General features: G+C 46.0%; 1 protein-coding gene across 2 annotated transcripts in view; it reads right to left on the reverse strand.

Annotated features, from left to right (window-relative positions):
• Positions 1-23,853, reverse strand: part of GNG12 (G protein subunit gamma 12) — a 507,865-nt gene that overhangs the window by 315,932 nt on the left and 168,080 nt on the right. The window lies entirely within an intron of this gene.

Consider the following 23,853-nt stretch of genomic DNA (forward strand, 5'->3'; position numbering starts at 1 on the left):
AATAAAGCCATGATCATTACCTAGAATGACCAGGTAGCAGATAACAGGAAGGCAGTAGTTCCAAACCTGGGTTAGCACTATGGGGGTAGTACTCTTGCTTCAATTCAAGTGAACCAACTTGACAGCTTCTATTCATCTGCAAATGAACAGCCCATTAATGGAAAACTGGGGTCGGTGACAGATTATTCAGTCACTCCATAACAAATGTAGCTCACTGCAATGGAACCCAGTCTACCCATAATTCTCATTTAAACTTTAAAGCATCACACCATTAACTTCAGTGCACACCACAGAGTACAATCAATCAGGGACTTCTAAAGCCAGACTACTCACCCATGTAGGGATGGGGGCTTGGTCTGCGGTTCAGCCGAAGAGACAGATCTTGAGGTCCTTCCTGAATTGCAGCAGCAATGGTGATTGCCTGAGGTGCAGAGGCAGTGCGTTCCAGGTCTTCGCAGCGATGTAGGAGATGGATATTCCCCCAGCCGAGGTTTTGTGGCTCATTGGGACGGTGGCCAGGACCAGTTGGGCAGAGCGTAGAGGATTGTTGGGGGTGAAGGAGAGATGGTGGATGAGGTATGCAGGTCTGGAGTTGCAAAGGGCTTTGTAGGCGTGCGTGAGAAGCTAGATGGTGATTTTCTTGTTGACCAGTAGCCAGTGAAGGTCTCTGAGGGGGTCGGTGATGTGGTTGCGGAGTGGGATGTTCAGGAGGAGTCGGGCAGAGGTGTTCTGGATGGTCTACAATTTCTTTTGAAGTTTCTGGGTGGTGTCGGTGTAGTGTGTGTTGCCGTAGTCTACTTTGCTTCTGACGAGTGCATGGTTGATCTTGCGAAGGAGGCAGTGCATGTGGAAGCAGGCGGGTGTGACAGCATTGATTTGGTAGTTCATTGAGAGTAGAGTCTAGGATGATGCCGAGGTTTTGGGTGTGGTCTGTGGGGAGTTCCCCTCCCCCCAGAAAGAAATTCCATCCACAATTCAAAAAGAACTAATTCTCTTATAAACACATGTTCTTATAGTTCCTCAATATCTGATCAAAGGCACCTCTACCAAAGAAATGGATCGATGCATCAAAATTCATAAAGAGCATGGCTGCAGGTTTAGTAGTCTATAAATTTCGCTGGACTCCATACAACTCTTATTCTTAAATTCCTTGAAGAAAGCTCGGTCATCTTGAAGCAGCCCTTTTCAGTAATGCTGTCAATTATCAGGATCAATTCTCCGGAGATACCTTCCGGGAAGAACTATTCTACGGAAGCCCAGAGCTGGTCGCAGTTTTTCAATGTGAGCATCCAATGAAGAATATCTGATCTTCCACCATTAGAAAGGACCTCGTTATCATGCAATGACAATGCGGTTTGCTGATTTTCGTCTTAAATGCTAGATGCATTTAGAAAAGATCCCGTATTATCCTTCATTGTTCCTCTGTCAAGTGGGCATACACTCAAACCTTTGACTAAGTCTCTTCATCATATAAACAAGTTATCTAACCGCCTCCTATAGGTGTAGGCTTCATTTCTGCTGGATCAGTTTTTGATGTGCCTTGACTGAATGTAATTTTCTTGGTCAAGGCATTATCTTTAATGTGGCTTTATGGGTGAAGGAGCTATGCTTGCCGGAACGTGCATAGATATATTGAAAAAACATAATTGAAAGAATTTATAAGCCACCATAGTGTATCTTTATATTTTTGCTTGATTTTTACTGTTATTGTTTTATTGTATTTTGTCAATACTACCTGTGATGTTGATTACCTTTTTTGGTTTGATGGTCCTGACCTTTACATATCAAAAACCTTTAGGGTACATACAGTTGTGCCGGCTGAATTTGACATTGTATTAACATACTTATGGTCTAGACTCCATTGTTTGTCACTTATGTTGTTATTGTAAATAACAGGTCTTTTAATATAGCATGACACTTTGACAGTCTTTTTAAATTTCTCTTTATAAATTAAATGTTTTATTAAATTATGGTTTGCGATACACTGAGTCCATAGTTATCTCCTTAGAATTATGGTCCTATCTCTTTGAGACCAAGTAGTTGCCTAGGTATTTTTTTATTGAACAATTATCAGGGTGAAGTCTTCTACACATAAAAATGCATACCTCAAATGGAAACTTCCAGCAGCTCTTTCTAATCTGCAAATTTCAGCAGCATTGTCTTGCCAGAAACTCCTTCAATTAGCTCATCTGGATTTGACACTGTAGCAAATCTGCCTTTTCCTACATAGTCATCTAGAGCTTGCCTTTCTGGAACCTATTTTTGCTGGCTTCAAGAGTCTGAGAACTTACCGCTAAACAGTAGTAAAGGGACTGTGTTGGCCCTCTAAAATATGTGCTGTACACTGGAACTCCCTATTTGGCCAACTGAATTTTCATATAAGTCAATTATAAATAGCGCCTAAAGCGCACCCACAAATGGCCATGGAAAGTTAGAAGTCATGTGTGGATTGCACTATATATTTACACCACCCACCCACATAAGTGACCAAAATATATTTCTGCTAGGAGCACTACCGTGCTGTGGGCTACGATGCAGATTAAATGCACTTCAGTGACACATGGCAGGAGAAAGTTGCACAAAAAGCCAGTTTTTATGTATTTACAAGTCACCCCTAATGTGTGCTTTGTAAGCCCGCTGGGCGGGGTGGAAATATATAATAAGAAATAAGGTACACTACGTGCTGGAGTTCGAATATCAACACAGTAAAATAAAAGCAAAATGTATTTCACTCTATATGCCTGGCTTGATGGGAATAAAATCTATTTTCCAACTCTACTTAGGAAAGTGCAAGAAAAAAAAGCATCACATTTATACCCTGCTTAGTTTAAAAAACATCTGATTTAATGAAGGAATCAAGAAGTAACTTTGTAAAAATGCATTTTATGCTGCCTGAGCCAGAACTGGTTTAAAACCAGGTATGCGACCTATCATACACCCAGAGATGGAACAAACATCTATAGCCCGGAGAACCAAGAGCTCTGGTTCAGGGGTCAATAGTTTGCCCAGGAAAGGCTAATTGGTGTTAACTGCCAACAACTTAGCAGGGTTTAGCTATTTGAGAGTAGACAGGAATAGTTGGTAGAAGAAAGGGCAGCTTCAGAACAAACTATTTTACAGTGGAGATTCCAAGTAGGGCTTCTTCTATTCATCCGCCAAACCCTCCTAGATAAGCTCCACCCATAATAAGAGCAGTAGTAGGGAAGACCAGACCTGATCCTGTCAGGTAGGGGGCGTGCCAAGAAGCTGAAGACAGGCCTGCCTATGGACAGTTGGGTCCTGCCAGGTAGTAACGGGAAATTCTTGGAAATGTTCTAGTAAAGTAATGAGGAAGTGATGTAAAAAGACGACGGAGGGAAACTGAAGAAAATCTAGCACCCACGACTAACAATTTTCTCAGTCACTAGCTAATGCACAGGATGAATCTGGCACCTCAATCACCACCTCCTCAGTCCATTCCTAGATCTGGGAATACCCCCATCAGAAGAAGGACCAGCTTTAAGAAGAATATGGGCTTCTTATTGCTGCTGGAAGAAGATTTTACACACACACACACACTTAATGACTCCTGAATCCCAGGTACTAGAACTGCTCTCTAGGGGTCAATTGGTTTCTCTGGTTTACCTCCTTCAGAGAAACAAAAAGCAGAAAAACTCCTGACTTGAAGAGGGCCCAGCTGACTAAAGAGTACTAAACCCTGCAGGAGACCTGAAATCCAAAAATCTGTCCTGATGAGCTAGCGGCTGCAGGACAGACCAGAAGAAGCTTTCTCAGCAGGAGGAGACTGAGGGCCTGTTTTAGAGTTTGATGGAGGAGTACTTCATCAGAAACCAATACACCATATTTCAAGTGTCACAGGACAGAATGAGCTTCTAATAAGGCAGGCAAAATATATTTCCTGTATGTGGTAAAATATCCTATCCACTAAACTCTAAAACCGTCCCGAAGTCTGAAGGTTAAAATCTCTGATTGGGATAACCTGTTAGTGTATCCGATCTCTGCTCCATTGCAGTCGGCTTAAAATTGCCCAAAGGTCCAGGTAAACCGTGAACTCTTTTTATAGTGGTGGACTTTTCAAAGTTTTAAGGAATAAAGTGCCCAATTAAAGTCCTATCTTTGGTTCAGCTTAACCTATTTTGATGATCTTGGTGTCTTTTTGCTCATTAATTTCTTCTCAATTTTTCTAAATTGGTCTGGTACACCCCTCCTAAATGAATAACCTAATATCTGACAGACATAATATCAGGAGTATGCAGGAAGGTCTGACATTTAAGCTTAAGGTCATGGTAAAATGTCTAACCAATTTAAGCAGAAGTTGTAATTCACCTGAGAACAAGATTCTAGAAGCATTTCAGCAGTTAATTGGTGGGGTTCTTTCAGATCCTCTGGTATAAATCTGGAATTCTTGATTATTTCCCAAAGTGCTGCCATGTCTGATTCTTGACAACAAAACTCCAATTTGCAGCACTAATAAAATAACGGCAAGGCAATAAACTTAAAGGACTGTAAGTGCCAATGTGAGTCACTGACTACTGAAACCATAGGATATTATACTTTGTAATAAAGCTGGTAAAACATAGCTGAGGGAATTAATTTTAACCCTCATTTTAAGGAAAAGAATCAATAGAGATACAACATTCATTTTTGCGTTTTCTACAATTTGAACCAAAAAGCCACAGATCTATGAGAAAAAAAGAGAGCGAGAGAGAGAACCAAAAAAATTCAGCGCCCCAGGACATTTGGTTGGAAGGTACTCTGGCAAAGTAAATGTTTATTCTGAAAGAGACCACACACCTTATGTCTGCCAAACCCCAAGTGCCAAAGTCAAACAACATTTTATGATGGATTAAACCACTCCTATTCATACTCAAGTGGGAACACATCAACAAAAACTAGCTCATACTTCTAAATTGCACTCTTCAAGATCCTTTTGGCTCACACATTGAGCAGACAACTACATTCAGACTGAAGAAAAAGTCACAAAATCAGAAGCATCACGAAAACTGCTTTGGTGACCATTCAATTACTATCCACAATTATTTGGACTCAACAGTATACAAAATAGTTCCCAATAAAAGGGAATCCATTAAAAGAATTCCAGTGAGAACACACCTTAAACAAATAAGTCACTGGGGCATGTGGTTGCACTGTGCAGTCGACCCAAATTAACTACCACACACCCAGATAGACTAACACTGTTCTGGATTAAATAATTTTTCATGTTCTCCCTCAGCACCTGGAAGGAAGAGGAGCCAGGTAACTGTGAACACGTTTTCAGTCCCCAAATGACAGGGCCCCAGAGTAGCCTACCAAAGCACTAACCCTGCTCAAGAAATGCACTAGTCAAAAACATTTCCAAGGCCAGTTGGTCTTCCACTGAACAATTTCCAGACGGACCATGGCTGAACACAAACACCCTGAAAAGGAATGCTGGACTGTTTACCTGGAAATACAAATGCTACTGAACACTTGATGCATGCAGTTCCGCTCATGGAAAAAGCCAAGAAAGATAGGCTGCAAAGAGGCTCTGCACTCTATGCTGGCGGTTGATTATTGTAAATATATGACAGTGCCCGAATTTCAAGGTGAAACATAGCCCTCAACTGTGTCATGCGGTTGCATTTATCTGCAGTTCAGAACGAGCACAGCACAAGCTTAGAGAGTGATCGTTTGGCAACCAGGACACCCATTCTTGGGTATACAATTTGTAGAATCCGTCTCTTCGAAAGTTTGAGAGGGAACCACTGGATAAGGGTCAGATGTTGTACAGAATGATAATGAATGGCGTCCAGGTGGCGCCATGCTGATACGTTTCCCTATATCACTGATGCTTCTGGATACTATTCATTAACAGTCTGCAAAAATATGGTCATTATCCTCTGTAAGGATGTGCTTTCCTCTCAGGCTCTCAGATAAAGGGATGCTACAGTGTCCCAGAAACTTAGTCCTGATAAAGAATTCCCCCCTCTCCCCCCCCCAAATACCTACCTTGTGTGGAGTCAAAAAAATGTCAACTTCTTAGTTTTACTCGGTTTCATGAAAAATACAATCTGAGACTGGGAAACAACAACTAATTTCATTTTCAGTTGATACTTGGCAGCATACCTCAGACCAGACTGACTTTACTTCTTGAGTTTGTAGCCCATTTAAACTGTCATATCCTTTACACTGCCACTCACTTGAACAATGTGCCGTTACCATATCAAAATTGGTAGCACCTGGACTATTTGTGTTATATGTGCCTAAGAGTTCAATTAAAACATTGAATAACTTCATTATCTGTAGAGAGGAGACTCCATGAACATTTGAGTCATTTGGGAAGTATTTACAGTAATGGATAAATTAACAATTTTGATTTCTCTGCATTAATTAAATATGAAGCAATTAATCAAATGCTCACACGATAAAGACACCAATTTGTGAAAAAACAGAAAAGCATAGCAAAAATGTACTTTAACTGAACATTTATTCTATAAACCCCCTCTACCCAAGTTCCTAGGAATATATGGTAACCCAGTACACCGCCAGTTTTAGAAAGAAGATGGATAAGAACTCCGCCTCTGGTTCTTATCTTCCTATAAATGAGTGTGTGTGTCAATCTCCTCGACTGAGGTTAAAACAGGCTATGCTGAAGGGGTAGGTTATATCCAGTCCTGAAGGCAACTGGTTCAGGTCACCTGTCCGGCCAAATTACAGTTCGCCCTAAAAAAAATTGGGGGGAGAATAAATCACACCAAAGGACACGTTTCTTTTAGTTAGCAAGAGCTCTATGGCGACTACTAGGAAGTTAAATAGCCACCTTCCTTTTGTGGCTTCCAGGTAGTCAGTATCTGCTCTCAGCACAAAGCACAAGAAGTAGTGATGTGCAGCTAGCACAAGTCTGTCTGAAGGGTGTACCCCCTGCAATGCTTTTAGGCCAATGTCGTTGTCCAAGGGTTGCTCTCGGACCAGATCAATCCTTCATCTAATGAACAGGTTCAGTTTCAATCAACTGCAAATAAAAAGTCCTACCTCTGGTTGGTGATTCAAATTAAGGAGATGCACTTGGATTCATAAGCTATTCGTGGAGCGGCAGCTTCTAATTCATGTGTGTCAGGAAATGTCTTTTTGCTTGGCCACTCCCATTTTTTGCTGAATTTCATTGCTGGTGTTTAGACTCTGCACAAGGAGGCACTGCTGCCCACTGTAAGTGCTCGGACCCATAAAATATGTAGAAAATCACCCAATCCCCGACTGCCTTTTTTAACTCCCCTATAAGGACACACTATTTGATAGACACTCACCCCACGGTATGGCAAGTTAAATGTCACCTGTGGGCTGAAGCACTTATTCCATACACTAGAGGGGCAATTAACACGCTGCTTCATGCCTACCACCCCAGCCGAACTGCTGCAGTTAAAACCTGCAGTCGGACTTGCTAAAATAACCCTTTTTAACAGGTAAAACGTCCCTTTTAAATATAAGTAAATCACCCTTATATAGGACTTGTAGCCACAAAGTAAGGTGCATGGTATTTTAAAAGGGAGACATGCAGAAAATTAATGTCAACATGTCTCTGCAGTAACAAGTACCTCAAAGCTAATTTCACTGCGGCATGCTTAGCTGCCCTATGCAGAAAACCCAGAATGAAGATTAAAATGCCATAATTATGTTCCTGGAATGAGGCCAGTACGAAACATATTTAAACAGCTATTTTTTTATAGTTATAAAAATCAAATTCAATGGTGAAGTTAGCTTTTTAATGATTTTTAAGGAAAGTAACTTCTAGAAAATTGACCTCTACCTTTGTGAACGGTTGGAAGGCTAATTTGCATTAACCCCTGTCAACTAAAAGCCTGTGCTGAGCCTAGGAAAAAGTTTGAGAGGTGTGAAATGTGTTCCAGAAGCACAAAACAGGTTTACCTAAATGGGCAGAGAGGACTCAGAGCTCCACAGAATATGGAAGGTGGGGGCTCTGACCTTCGGTTGACTCCTCAGTGTCAAATCCTACAAAACCGATCTATTTGACTCACGAGTAAACGTTTTGCACCCTTCATGGGGAGCAAACATGGTATCAGGACAATTCAAGTATTACCCCTGTCTGGTTGCTTAAGGACCCTGCTTTTGTCCTACCAGAAGTCTGTTTCTAGGGTTGGTGTGGGTATAGTTCCTGCTCCAAACTTGATTTTAGTGTTAGATTTGAGAGGACGCTAGGATTATCGTAGTACATTTCCACCTCACACACCCATCTTCAGAGCCCAAGATTAGTGTGGTAGAAGGCCTACGCTATCTAGAATTTGCCCTGACACTGCATTTTAACAGATTACTATCTACGTTAGAGGTCATACAACTTAAAAGTTAAACAGCGGAAGGACATATAATATGCCTGCACAATGTTTTGGTTTCAAAATAACTGCATGAAACTGTAAAATTATAAAACTGACAAACAGGAAGAACTACCAGAAGGATCAGACAATTAAGCACACAATGCATATCTGAGGGCTCTCTAAGAGCGAATTACTTCTTTAAATAAATCATGCAGCAACTTTTAAAAATACACTTAAACAATCAATCATTTAAACACAAATAACCCTTGACATTAATTATGTTAAGATGTTTTTTATTATTCACGTGTATGCTTCAAGGTTTCTTGGCACAAGGAGATTCAGAAGCCCAAACGATCTGTCAATACAGATCGAAGAGTACATGGCCTCCTAAGTTTCGGTGGATAAAAGATGAACCGAAGTTGGAGGTAGTATTATTTCACAATAGGGCCGCTAACATTGAAAACTAACATGCTTATTTAAATTTATTTAAATTATCTTTGGATGTCTTGAACTGTCTGTATGTATTGTGAGTAGCATTCTTGCAGGGGTGTGTTTAATATGTTTGCTTTATAGAAAACTAAGGTGTCATTCGTAGAAGGCTTGGTGAGCCATAGACAGACTATTGAATGCAGCCTTCAGTGCAACCAGAAGATAGTTTAAGAGTTGTCATAACAGAGGAGACATTGTGTGCACCAGTCAGCCCTAGTATTTAGAAAGAGTTAAAAGCATCGAATCTGCAATCTATCAAGATCTTGATGGATCATATTTGTATACTATGCATCAAAACCAAGGCAATCATTGCTTTCTATTTGCAGCGGGCCAAACAATGTCCGTTTATGAGAGACCATACATACAAAAAAAAACACCTGACTTGATAACAGATGCAACCCAGGACTCCAAACAAAACTCAGCAGCAAGCAATAAACTCACATTTATTCAGAGTAGTGGGTCACTGGCTCAGAATATATGCATACAAATCATGGAACTAGACATTCATATACTGACCCCACTCCCAGATCTATGGGTTTTACATGAGATTTAAGATTCTTCCTTTGAAACCGTATAATAATGCCCAACTCAGACGTTCTTGCCTATCATTAGCTAATTACAGTATCATTTGCAAGACTGCCCACAAGTTGGAGTTTGCCAGTAAACACTAAGAACACTCCAAAACCAAACCCTCAGTATAAGAGGGGAGGAAAAAGAGGGATCAGTGAATCGAGGTTCGCTCCTGCCAATACATTATCAGAAATATAGAAAACGAAACCAGACTAATCAACGAGGGAGGACAATGTGTCCATAGGATGGAACAGTGCCTGAATGCCCTGAGTGTTAGGTCACTGAAAATTTTTAGAAATGTCAGGTAAGCACATGACCGGTATACTTCATCATCGGGCTTCCTCATTCACTAAAAAATGGTCCTAATGGTGAGAGGGCTTCCTTAAATACGGAAAGTAGGTTTAAACTCTCCAAGACATAGTAGGAAAACAGGGACACCAGAAAGTGTAATTAAATATCTCGAGAGTATCACTGAAGCGGATTTCTTCCTTGAGTACCAGGGGAATCATTTAAAAAAGATTAAATGATGCTAGGGGAGAGCTAGCACTCCTGCTCCACAATATGGACACTATCCATACATCCACTCATACATCATGCAGTCACAAAAGTAAATTACTTGCCGATGATCAGTGAGAATGCTTTCACTTGAATGGGAAACCTGTAATAAAAATAGAATTCAAAGGGCACACAAACTAGAAAAAATAAAACTCGAAATAATAAAAAAAAATTATAAGCAGCCTTTGATATTACTGGCTTCTGCATGCTTAATGTGTTTCATGAAAATGCACAGCACATGTGTATAGAGTCAGAATTAGGTGAGTAAAGGTGCTGAAAGTGACACACAACACTCCCACATTAAAAAGGATAGGGCTCATCCTAATTCAGCAAAAAGAATGCTCCATGGAAGCAGGGTCCAGAGACCTTGTATCACACATTGGAGAGATATTATCAATAGTGAGCAAAGTAAAGGATATGTAGGGTCTCTAAACCCCCACCAGTGTCTCAACTTAATTCGTCAAAAAGCGGTCTCCGCTGGACATCTATATTATGGCATGCCCTCCGAATGTTAGCCAGCTGCATGGTACGCCAAGACTAAAAACAGAAAAGAGCACACTCGTTCTAGCGTAACTGGAAATTATGTCAAAGATGAACTGGTGCCCAATAGGTTCACAGGTGAGCGAGAGAGAGTTGTGCAAGTGTGCCTGCATAGTACTAGAAACACAGGCCAATGGCTGTCAAAAGAGACTGGATGGCGGTCCCGTGTCATGTGATGATGTCATCTTCCACGGATACTGGGAACAGTAGTATACTCTATCAATGCAACAGTAAAAAACTGTCCCACTGAGTCCCGAATATCAATAAAATTATAAGAGGAAATATTGTCACAAAGGGGAAACTAGAATTGGTATCAATGAGTACGGTGGATACTATAGAGGAACACACAAAGTGAAGCTGCTATACATAATAGATTTATAGTCACAGTGCCACCCCACTGAGAAGGTTAAAATCGTCTTGTGCCCTGGTGACGTCAGGAGGCACAAGTGCACCAACTGTGGAAAATAGACTTTATCTTGACACTCGCTCAGCCATTTTGTACTCTGTATAAAAGTAGATCTATTATCTTGCCATTCACTCCACCATGTTGTGCTTTAACCTTCATGACTGACTTTCTCTCTGTATCACGAACACTCTGGAGCTCCACTTTTGAACTGTTACATTCCTGCATGGACACTCTGTTCATGCTTTGGCCTGCCACAAATTGACCAGCCCATGCTCAACCAGTCGGACATGGTGTTTCCCAGATGTTTATCATCCTCACACTGCACACTACGCTCTGCAGGAGTCCTTCAACAGGCTTATCAGACGTCTCTCTGCTTGCTGTGTAATCATACCTCTCACCTTTGCCCTGCAATAGTCCAAACGACAAATATTTGTGGACTCAATTGTATAAACATGCTTTTCGCCTACACCCTGCAGGGTCCTCACCGTTACCTGTGCTTATCAGATTACCCTTTTGTTTGACATGTAATCATGCTATGCCCTGCAGTACCAATTAATCAGAGTGACCTCTGTGTACTATGTATTTATAATGTTTTGCCCATATCCTGCGAAAACCCCCAAAGGCTACTCACCTGCTAATTCTCCAGATTGACTATTTGTTTAGGAATGCAATAAAAGATTGATACAACTCCCTTACATGCCTGGAGCAGGATAAAGAGTATAGAACACGTGAAGTAAGACCATTCTGCAGACTGCCTCCTTCGACAGCTACGGGTGTATGTTGTTGATGCCTCTCCATCTCATGAGATTGTACTAAATATCCTTTCTCTCTGGCTCCAGCGTTGGTCTCACTTTGTATTCCGGGCCCCCGTGGACTATAGGATGACCCGGACACCTTTGGTGGTCTGCCAAAAGACCCCCAATCCACACAACGATGGCTAACCTATCATATGGTCATATCTAGCCCACCCATATATACTGGAAACCAAAATGCTAAGATCTAGCAATGATCCCGTATTGTAAAGACAATCAGTCAACGGAAGTGATGGAGAGGTTTATAAAACAAACCTGGAACCATGGAATTGCAGCATTGAGCCCAGATAAAGAGGAGCTTCACTCCCTGTGTCCTCCTGTAGTTATGGGTTTACGTGTTGCTCCTGTAACACACTTTTTACCTGACTTCCTAGGCATGGACATGCTTATACTTTGCAGTTGCAGAATGTGACCTCCTAAACAAATTCGCATTTTTGACACAAACGGAGAACATTCGGAGTCAATTTGTTCTAAATACAGAGACTTGGTCTGTTGGCCTATTGGCCTCTGAGCTTCTCGAGGTGTAAGGAAGCACTATTGGGTCACAGTGTATACTATAGTTTAATCAAATTCAAATACACCAGCACAAGCGCCTCAATTTAAACACTCTCAAATATAACGAATGTTAACAGTCCTCATTGAGAAGTTTTATTTGTAAAAGGAAATACATATTCCTACCTGGACATTTCTCTCCTAATGTCAGTCAAGCATAGCAAGAAAAAGAAAATAAACCATTTCAATATGACTTTGAAATACAAGGGTCTAAAAACAAGAAGTCACCGGCTCGTGAACAAACATTTCAAATTAACAGGTCACGCAAAAATATATATACATATACACACAAACCTACATAAATACACACACATATACACACACACACACTGAAGACGCCAGCCAGTTTTTGTGAAAATACAGTAAAGTGCTTGGTCATCCTTCTGAACAATATTTAAATTCCCAAATTAAACATATTTTATAACACTTAAGTGCTGATATTTCTCACGCCTTTCCTTTCCATCCATCATGGCAAGTAAGTGATCCTTTGCAATGTTTTCCACACTCACATCAGTTAAAGGCTGTATTTTAAGTAGATGTTTTACACGCTTTCCCTTTTAATCGCCCTTCTCTATTAGCTTCAGTCCATACGTGTTCTGTTCCTCAATTTGTAAGGAATTCCTAAATGTGGTGATTTAAACTGGAACCAACAAAGCCGCACATTTCTAAATATGGTATTATTTCAGTTTAAGTTATCAAACTGTATATGTAAAGCTTTCTGCTGACTGATAAATAACCTTAGTTTGTAGATACGTTTGGTAAATATCTGGATCCTTGCCATACAAAGGTTATTGCATTATTAGAATAGTTTCCTAGGCATGCTTCAGGAAGTATTCAATTGTGTTTCTAAAATGTCACAGACTAGATAATAAAAAGTCAAACAAAATACTGAATACATTAAACATGCAGCCCTCAGTGCAGAAATCATAGCTGTGAGATCTGAAGGTGAATGGAAGACAGCAGAACTACTGTGACTACAGAAATGTTTTCTTCCCTTTCACGAGGCCAGCTAGTTGTCTCTATTCCACAGAGTAAGGATGAACGTTTTAAAGCGTAATAGGAAAAAAAGCGATTTTTTTTAACAAGACATGCATTTCCTAATGAACAATGGAAGTTGCTAACGTTTCTCCAACGAAGATCTGAAAAGGGAAAATGGGCTGTAATACTGATGCTGGTTGTAAGTGACTAAAGGGGCTTGGAGGTATAATGTCTGGCAATCTATGCAGGACATCTTAAAAGTAAATGACAATCCAGCAGGGCATGACCGCTTGAAGGCGAGTGATCCGTTCTACAGAGCATCATGCACAGTTGACAATCTGCTGCTGGGCTCTGCACAATTTTCAACATTGTAGTAAGAAAGAATGACGTGCTCTGGTAGAGGGCATAACATAATAAGGGTGTGAGGTAATCTCATTGATGGGTGGTTAAAGTTTTGAATAAATGTTTGCTGCAAGTGTCTGGATAGCAAATTGTTTATCTCCGAGCCACTGATTTTTTTTTCTTCTTTTTTTTTAAAAAAGGCCTCTAGTCCGTGGTTTGAATGAAAAGTGATATAAAGCAATCAGGTGAGGGTCTGACGAGTCTCCTGGTCCTGAAGGTGCAACGGTTCTATTCCGTTCTATTGTTATTAAGCTGTCTAGGGTAAACCCTTCCACGTGTGGGAAGACCATCAAGAGTTGCGTCAGTTCAACATGCTAGAGAAGGCAATTTGGTTGAAAAGGACAGGAGCCATGAGCGGCACGCCATTGGAGGTTGAAGTATCCTAAGAATATGTGGTTCGCAGATGATTTGTTGGTGACTAGATCAGGCAACTATTCAATGGCTGCACTGTTAAGACCACTTGTGTGGTACATAATGGCTGTTTTGCTGGAATTGGAGTTTGCCTGCTCCAAAATCTATTCCTAGCCACTGGAATGTGTGGTTGTAAACGGTTTCAATACCTCTGAAGTGTAGATTGTCTCTGAATAATCATGACCATTCCGCTAGGTATCTGGAAGGACAGCAACACCTCTAATCTGACCTATATCACCGATAGCTGACCACTCAGGACCATGCATGAGACATGTCCCCAAAATATCTACTCAACCATATTATTTCATAAGACCATATTTATAATTAGTAAAAAACCTTTGGGGTTTTTCACTTTCAAAAAAGTTCATTGTGATAAATTAGCACAAAGTTTAACAATAAACGCCCATGCAGAAAAATCCTGATATGCACTGTATTGAGAAAGTGATATATGTTTAAATTCATGAACAGTTAGGTATTTCAATTACTAATACATGATTGATTAAAGCAAACCGGACACTTTCAATATGAATGAATAACTAACCATGCACATGAAAGAATTTGATTACAACAGATCAACTAAAGTGTACAAAGGAGAATACCCCCACAACCAATCATAAACCATACATTCAAACACATCACATGCCTCAACCATACTATAATACATACTGCACCAACAAATAATACATTTGACTATTCATAAACATGTGCGGGATCCAGTGAATGCAATCATTGACTTTGTAGCTGAGATGTGCTGATAAGTCACAGCAGCTTCTTTCTAATTATATTTTTGTGTCTCAGGCTGGATTCCCGTCTGTATAAAGAAGGTCTACGCACGTTTCAGTGGAGCATAAATAAAAACCACCTTCATCAGGACCAGATATAATTCATTTTAATTTCAAAAAGTTGTGTTGAGTGGGGTTAATATTGAAGTATGGGTGGCGTGGCTAGGCGCCGGCTAGGATGGCCGCCTGAACCGAGTGCTCCGGGTGACCGAGCTTCCAACAACCGCACATCCGGATTAAATCCGCCAATTCCTGCAAGTTGTCTGTGGCGCTACATCCCCCCAAGAACTGTGCATCTGGCGATCCGACCCTGGCTCCGCTTCGACTCTCCGTTGTCGCACGCCGGCCCGAGAGCTGTGACCCGGGAACGGGCTCGGAGCAGGAGCGCGCCGCGGGCGGCCTCCCACATCAGGCGAGCCCCCGGCTTTGAGGCTCAGTCGGGACCCGACGGGCCCTTTGGGTCCTGCGAGGAGCCTCTACATCTCTCGGGCGATACACTCCCAGAGGTTGGTAGACAGGTCCTGCGGCGGACCCTTACTCTGAGGCACTGAGGCCCGAACACTCTGCCTGTGGGCCCAAGAATTATACGGAGGGGACGGCGACACGGGCCAGGACCCACATCACCACAAGGTTCCTCCCCTAGGCCAGACGAACAGTCAGACCTTGCCCCAGTAGGTGGTGAGGCCTGCGCGGGCCGAGGGTGGGCCCGAAAGTTGAGAAGTGGCGCTGTGGCACTACGGGGGCCGGCGAACCTGGCCAAGAGCCTTAACATCATTGGATGCCCTCCCTGGGCCCGACGAACTTTGAACCCGGCCCCAGTAGGCACAGAAGGGTACACTGAGACAGGGTAGCTGCGGTGACACCGGACCTGGATCGGCCGGGCCTACTTGACGACCTGCAGCGCCTCCCTAGGGCGGGCCTGCTCCCGCGAAGTGAAGATTGCTGTTGAGGATCTGACCTGGGCACCGACCTGCTGGCAGCCACTGTGGCGGGCGGCATTTGTAACTATACCACGACGACTGGAGGTTGCTGAAGCCGACACTGAGAGGGGGCAGTACAGATCCTTGAAGCACACGCATCCCAAGGGAGAGGCCTAACTCGCCCCCCCCCCCTCACCCTTGTAAGACCACTATACTGACCGCCTCGACGGACCAGGCCCGAAAAGCAGGCAGTCATGAGGCCCAAGCAAGGTACGTCCACCCAGACTAACAAGCTTGACAAATATACAGTGCAGAAGGGCACACAACAGACGGAGGTACCGGCAGGCGAACAACAGAGCCAGAAAGAACCGTCGCTGGCCAGCATCATGGCGGTAATTCAATCGTTGGGCGCGACCCAGGAAACTAAAATGGATAAGGTGTCCATAGAAGTCAATCTCCTCCGCACAGACCTTAACAAAACGTTGGAAAAAACTAAAGCTAACGAGGCAGACATTGCGGAGCTGCAGACTTCGACGAAGCGACTGGAACAGCGAGTTAATGATCTGGTCCATCAACATCGCCAGATGGCACTCCGGCTGGAGGACCAGGCAGGAAGGGCCCGAAGGTGTAACATCTGCCTTGTAGGCGTGCCGGAGGACCTCGAGGGTCCCAGTATGGAACTTTTCGTTGAGGACCTGATCCTCAATCACCTCAAGCCCAAACGTCGGTCTAAAATATTTACTGTCGGGCAAGCGCACCGGGCGTCCATCCCAAAGCCAAAACCAGGCGCACCACCTACGACGATCATCGCAAAAATCCTTAATTACAGGGATAGAGATGCCATTTTACAAGCAGCAAGATAGGCTGGGGACCTACACAACGAAAATGTCACGATTCAGTTCTTCCCTGACTTTACCCAAAAGGTCCAACGGGAGAGGAGATCCTTTGTAGGTGTGAAAGCGGCGCTCAGAGAAAGAGGCATCAAGTACATGATGTTTTTCCTGCCAAGCTTAATGTCCTCGCTGGTGGCAAATCCTTTTTTTACTTCACCATCGGAGGTGCAGGAATGGTTGGACAGGGACTCGCCCACCATTGGGAAAGAAGCTGAGGGCCAGAACTGGCGGGACACCCAGGTCGCATCCCGGAGTCTGAGGCTGGAAGATCCGAACTGGACGGCCAGAGCCAACGCTCCTGGAGGTCCCGATCTGCTAGCCCTAGATGAGATACCCTACGTGAAGCAGCTGGTCACGGAGTCTGAGGGACCTTCAGGACTGATATGTGGTAATCTGTAATGTAACATACTGCACCATATCCATATATGCCTGCGTCTTGGGGGGGATTGGAACTACTGAGTAACAAAGCTGTGGACAGGTAATGGGCGAACTAAGTGCAGGACTTTTAGATATACTGTTCATCTGCTATGTTGGGAGGGGGGGGGGGAGGGGACTCTGGCGGCGGGCATGGCCGGGGCCAGTGCACCCTCCTGACAAAAGGTCCACTAGGGAGGGAAGACAGGTTACCTAGCGTTGTAGTTTCTTCCTCTTCCGGAGTGAGTATCGGGCGAAAGGCACTCTGCTAATTGGGGATGTGGGTAGTTTTAAACCTACGGAGCAGGGGAGCAGGGAGGGGGGTGGGAACAAGGGCATTGGAGGTGGGGGGTGGGAAGGGATGGGGGCAGTTGGGGTCCGTTATGGGATTATGGTACGGTCACACCAGGGATGCATTAGTGCTGCTGAAAATTGTGCCAATTTGCGCAGGATGTCAAGTCAGAAATGTTTTCTCGAGAAATGCAGGGAAGGTGATTCGATAAGAGGTACACATTGCCATGAAATGGGATAAGAGTCTAAAGATAATGAGCTGGAACGTCAACGGGCTTTGGGACAACCTTAAAAGGACCATTGTGCTACAATTTGTCAAGAGGCACCTTCCCGATTTAGTACTCCTGCAGGAGACGCATCTTCTAAGTAACGCATGCCATGCACTTAACCGGTGGGGTTACACTCTAGCAGCCCATGCCGGCTTCACCCCTGGATCCTGGGGGGTGGGCATCTTGTTTCGTCGTAACTTTCCCTTAGTCATTGATCATACAGACTCTGACCCCCTAAGACGCTTTGCGACAGTGTCGGGTACATGGGAGGGTCACAGGTTAAATCTACTCGCAACATATATCCCGCCTGGTCTCCAAACCCAATCTTATCAGGATCTGGGAAAGCTGCTCCTTTCGCTCCCGGAAGGACGACTGCTGGTGGGGGGTGACTTTAACGCTGTGATATCTGGGACCCTTGACAGACTTCCACCTAGGGACATACCATCAGGTCACAGGTGGCTAACAGACTTTCGAGGCTTTTAGTCTCATGGACCTCTGGCGTACCCGCCACCCAATGGGACACGCAGTACACCTTCTCTGGTCCGCACCGTTCATTCTCCCGTATTGACTACATACTAGCGCCCCTGTCTCATCACACGACAATTCAGGAGGTTGCACACCTAGCGAGAGGGATTTCGGACCACTCACCTTTACTAGCTCACCTCACACTTGGAGGCAAACAGGAGGGTTGCATTGCACCGATAAACGCATGGTATCTGCGCAGTGAAGACATTAGAAAGAAACTCACCCTGTCAATAGACCGATACTTTGAGGACAATGAAGGTTCGGTGGCCTCGTCAGTGTTGTGGGAGGCTTTCAAAACCGTACTGAGAGGGGAGGCCCTTTCTGCGATTACTAGTCGCTGCAAGGAAAGGGTAGAACAAATCGTTACTATGGAAAGAGACCTCCTAGAGCTGGAAACTGCGGCTCAAGCTGAGGGTACGCCAGAGACAGTCCACCTGATGGAACTCAAGGCGGCGGAATACAGGGCCTTGGCCACCGACGCTGCCAGGACCATAGCCAGAGACAAAGAGGGTAGGCTTTACGACCAAGGTGACAAGGTAGGCAAGCTTATAGCCTGGGTAGATAAAAAACAACAGGCTCAGAGAGTAGTAGCAGAGCTTAAGACGGAATCTGGAGCCATAGTCCTGGAACCCCGCGACATAGTCCGGGAATTCGCGTCACACTACAGAAAGGTATACAGCAGAGGTTCTGATAGACCATAGGAAGACTCGGTCTCCGAGTCAGAGAGGGTTGGCATTTGGATGTCAGTGAGCAAGGAGTGTGATGCTTTGGAGGTGCCACTTACCATAGAGGAACTGGTCCGGGCGATAAGGGACCTCAGGCCGGGAAAAGCGCTTGGGCCAAATGGCTTGCCAATAGAACTATACAAACTCGCACCTGGCGGCCTCAGCCCTTACCTAAAGCGGATGTGTGAGGAGAGCAAGAAGCAGGGTATACTACCCCGCGATCAGCGCATTGCCACGATAGTGGCCATCCCCAAGGAAGGGAAACCAAGGGACTCTTGTGCCTCCTACAGGCCCATATCCCTATTGAACGCAGAGCCCAAAATTCTAGCCAAGGTCCTCGCAAACAGGCTCAAACCGGTCCTGCCCGCACTGGTCCACCCGGACCAGTCTGGCTTTATGCCCCACCGAGACACAGCGCTCAATCTCCTGAGGCTACATGGAGTGCTGGAAAGATGCCACACCATCCAAGAGGACGCGGTAGTGGTGTCTCTAGACGCTGCAATGGCATTCGATATGCTCGAATGGCCCTATATGATGGCGGTCCTCCGCAAACTAGGCTTCGGCCCAAATTTTATAGGGTGGGAGCGCTTTTACTCGGCCCCCCTGGCCCAGGTTTCTGTAAACAATAAAGTCTCTGAAATATTTGAACTAGGACGGGGAACGAGACAAGGGTGTCCCCTTTCGTCCCTCCTCTTTGCCCTCTCACTGGAGCCTCTAGCTGCCTGGATCAGACAGGACCTGTCCCTGAAGGGGATACGCTGGGCCGACGGGTAGGAGGATAGGATTTCGCTTTACGCGGACGACATCCTCCTGTACCTGACGAGACCTCGTAAGTCCCTAATAGTGGCCATGAATATTTTCACAAGCTTCGGGAGAAACTCAGGCTACAGCATCACCTGGAGCAAGTCTATACTCTATGTCCTGCGGGGTGACACTCCTGCACCCCCCCGAAACGTCCCGATCGCGGTGGCCACGGAGGGGTTCCGCTGTCTGGGGATCTTTATCTCCAAGGAGAAGACAATCAGATACGAGAGAAATCTTCTCCCGCCCCTGCAGCGATTCAAAAGGGACGCTGCCTCCTGGCGGAAGCTCCCAATATCCCTCCTTGGGCGGGTGGCACTCTTCAAAATGATGGCGTTGCCAAGGTTCCTATACGCCCTACAAAACTACCCGGACTTGGTCCCACACTCCTATTTCACGTCCATTGAGCCCACGCAGAGGGAGCTGTTGTGGTCTGGAACGCCCCGTATATCTCTTCAGAAATTGACTCTAGGATGGTTCGACGGCGGTATAGCGCTCCAAGACATCAGCAAATATTACTGGGCTGCACACTATCAGCCATTTTAGCAGGGCACATACTGGCATGGGAATGATCCGGGATATGGAATGGATCGCTGGCTTTTACCGGGCGGTAACTTTGAAGCGGGGAGGTACCCACTGACTGGGCCCACGCAACATTCAGTGCGGTTGTAGCATATTGTGCAACGCAAACTAGGATGGTCTGACACCCTTACGATGGCTACCCCCTTGTGAGTCTGAGAGACTTGGAACGCTTGGTCCGACCAAAGGGTTCCGCAACTGGGACCTCATAGGCATCTCCCACGTTCGGGACCTGTGGGGCCCGGATGGGGTGGTGCCCTTTGCCTTGCTCCAACGCACTTACGAACCGGCACACTCGGAACACTTCAGGTACTTACAGGTTAGACACTCCCTTCAGGCTAACATCCCCGCGGGAACATAGCCCCCGACTCCTCCCCGCTAGAAGATCGACTTCTAGATGGCCACCTCCCGAACATGCCATATCCCTCACGTACAAAAAGATCATAACTCCCCGGACCTGCTGCTTCCCCTCAAAGGGAAATGGGAAGCCGACGGACTGGAAATAGACGAGGAAGAATGGAGAATAGCACTTGCCTCCCCTAAGGAGGTGGCCATATCGGCCAGACGCCGGCTCATTCAGTTAAAAATCCTGCATCAAGCTTCTCTCAGGAACTAGACTGCAACTAATGGGCCGCAGTGAGGATGGAGGCTGTAGGCGGGGGTGTGGAGAGGTGGGGACCTACTTCCACATACTGTGGGAATGTCCACTGTTGAGGGACTGGTGGGCCCGGGTGACCCGCTGTATGCAAGAGGTGTGGGGAGTGGAGCTCAGACTGGAAGCCTAGGAGGTGCCTGTTAAATATATGGGAATCTACAGACCTGCCACCCCGTGAGAAGTTATGGGCGACTCTAGGGTTTGCAATAGCCAAAAGAAACATCGCTAGGCTGTGGGGGGGGCAGATCGGCCTCCTAGAGTGGGCTTATGGAAAACTGACATGGACTGGTGCATGCTCCAGGAAAAAACAGTGTACGTAGTACGGGGATGCCCGCGGAAGTGTATAGAAGTCTGGTCCAACTGGAAAGAATACAGAGGCAACATCTGTGACACACACCCCATCCCCCCCCCCCCGGGTTGTCCCGATTGACGAACCGCTTGCACTGTGACCGCATTGTGAAGTATTGCCCTGAATGCTTTTATAATATAAATACCCTGTATGGATTGTGAATTCTTGCACTGCAAATGTGGATAATTTATGCTCTGACTGTGCTGACCACTACTTTTTTTTTTCTTAGTTGTTAATAAAAAGAATTAAAAAAAAATATTGAAGTATAGCACCTGGTTCAGTGTGTTTGTTTCACAGATATATGGACATGTCGGGGGATCAGCCACCTCGGGTGACTGTACATTTCACCAAATGTGCTAATGCACAACTGTTTCTATCCCAAATGACAGGCAGTAGTCCTATTCTTTCCCCTTTCGCCAATTATTGAAGCCGGCCACAAGGCATCAAACTTGAGTGTTCAATATAATTCACTTCACCTTACTCAGCTTCTAGCTGGAAGTTTTCTGCCGCAAACTCTTCTCAAACGACTTCATGCAACATGTTTGCATGTCCCCCAACAAAGAAACTAAGTATCTGCCATCAGTCTAGTTGCTTTAGCACATAAAATGGAGGGACAAGTAGAGTTAAAGCAGTTTATGAGTTCCAGTTATCTAGGAGGCATACCGGGGATGACTACACCATTGTGTGGAATTGAGGACTGAGGTCTATTAATTTAGATTGTTAATTTCGGGCTCCTGTTTGCTGGGTAAATACCTTTGTCCCTTTGGGCCGGTCACACCACGCACACTCATCGTGAGTGAGCCTAGGCTGCCCCCTGTTCCCACCAAGTGCCGCCGCTGCCCGCAGCTGTGATCCTGGTACACCTCTGCTGCTGATCTTGCCGCTGTGATCCTGGTACACCGCTGTTGCTGATCTTGCCCAGCTTGCGCTACGATTGTATTTTCCCTGTGTACATTTGTTTAGTTGTCTGTATCTCTCCCTTTGCCCTGTGTTGTTTTAATTTTTGCGTTTGTTGCACTCTCCCTCTGTTCTCCCCTTGTCGCACCCAGGCCCTGCCGCGCTTCCCGCCACCTCCCCGCTCCCCGCCGCTGCCCCCTGCGGCCCCGCCCCCTCACCTCTAGCGCCCTTCCCATTCGCCGCCCCGCTCCCGCCTCCCAGCTGCTCCTTCCTCGCTCCGCCCCCCCACTCTCCACATATGGCAGAGTGGCAAACGCGCAGCGGTAATGCGCAGCGGGCGCGCCCTAAGCTCGCCGAAGGCGCGCCAAAGGCAAGCTCATCTGCGCCAGTCTGCGCCTGGCCCCGCCCAGCGCCCGGGCCCCTGGACCCCGCAGACACCAGTCCACCCGCCGGACCTACGACGCCACCGAACTCAACGCCCTCAACACCAGCCGGATCCCTGGATGCTACCGAGCCACCCCGAGACGCACCCACGGACCCTTCAGCTGCCACTCCTGCAACTTCTCCTGCATCCGGACCTGCACTGCACCCGCCAAGCCGAGCAACAACAGCAACCACCTGAAGTGCATCCTACTCAACACTCGCTCCGTCCACAGACACGCCGTCCAACTCTGGAACCTGATCAACACAACATCACCAGACGTCGCCTTCCTCACGGAAACCTGGATGAACGCCTCATCAGCACCAGACATCGCCATCCCGGACGGATACAAGATCACCCGGAGGGACCGCGGCAATCAGACCGGAGGAGGCATCGCCATCGTCCACAGGAACATCATCCGCATCACGGCCAACACCGATGACACCCTCAAAGCCGCCGAACACCTGCACTTCCAGATCCACACCGACCCCAAGACCACCCTCAGAGGCACCCTCATCTACAGACCCCCGGGACCACGCACACAATTCAGCGAAGACATCGTCGACTTCATCAGCCCGCACGCCCTCCCCTCCGCTGACTACATCCTCCTTGGGGACCTCAACTTCCACCTGGAGAACAACAACGACCACAACACCACCACCCTGCTGGACAACCTCGCCAACTTCAGTCTCAAGCAGCTGGTGACCATCCCCCACCCACTACGCCGGACACACACTCGACCCCATCTTCTCCTCCAGCAAGCACATCTCCTTCAGCCACGCCACCGGACTCCACTGGACGGACCACAGCTGAGTCCACTTCAGCTTCAGAAAGAACACGATCCACCACCACCAGCAACAGGTTGCAAGCAGAAGCTGGAACAAGATCACAGCCGACCAGCTTGCCGCATCCCTGGGCCAGGACGCCCCCGCCAGCTCAGCGAACCCCAGCCAGGCCGCCAACAACCTCACGAAGTGGATCAGCAGCTGCGCTGACGACCTCGCCCCGCTGAGGACCCCGCCCAGCAGACCCGGCAGTAAGAAAGCACCATGGTTCACCGACGAACTAAAGAGCTTCAAGAAGAACTGCCGAGCCCTCGAGAGAACCTGGCGCAGAAACCCAACACCAGACAACATGACCACACTCAAGCTCGCCACTCGAAAACACCACCAACTGATCCACGCCACCAAGAAAACCGCATTCAAGGAACGACTGGACAACAACGCACACAACAGCAAGGAACTCTTTAACATCGTCAAAGAACTCTCCAACCCCAACGCCGGAAACAACGGCATCACCCCATCACAAGAC

The sequence above is a fragment of the Lissotriton vulgaris genome, chromosome 1_1 (genome assembly GCF_964263255.1).
Source record: "Lissotriton vulgaris chromosome 1_1, aLisVul1.2, whole genome shotgun sequence".
NCBI lineage: Eukaryota > Metazoa > Chordata > Amphibia > Caudata > Salamandridae > Lissotriton > Lissotriton vulgaris.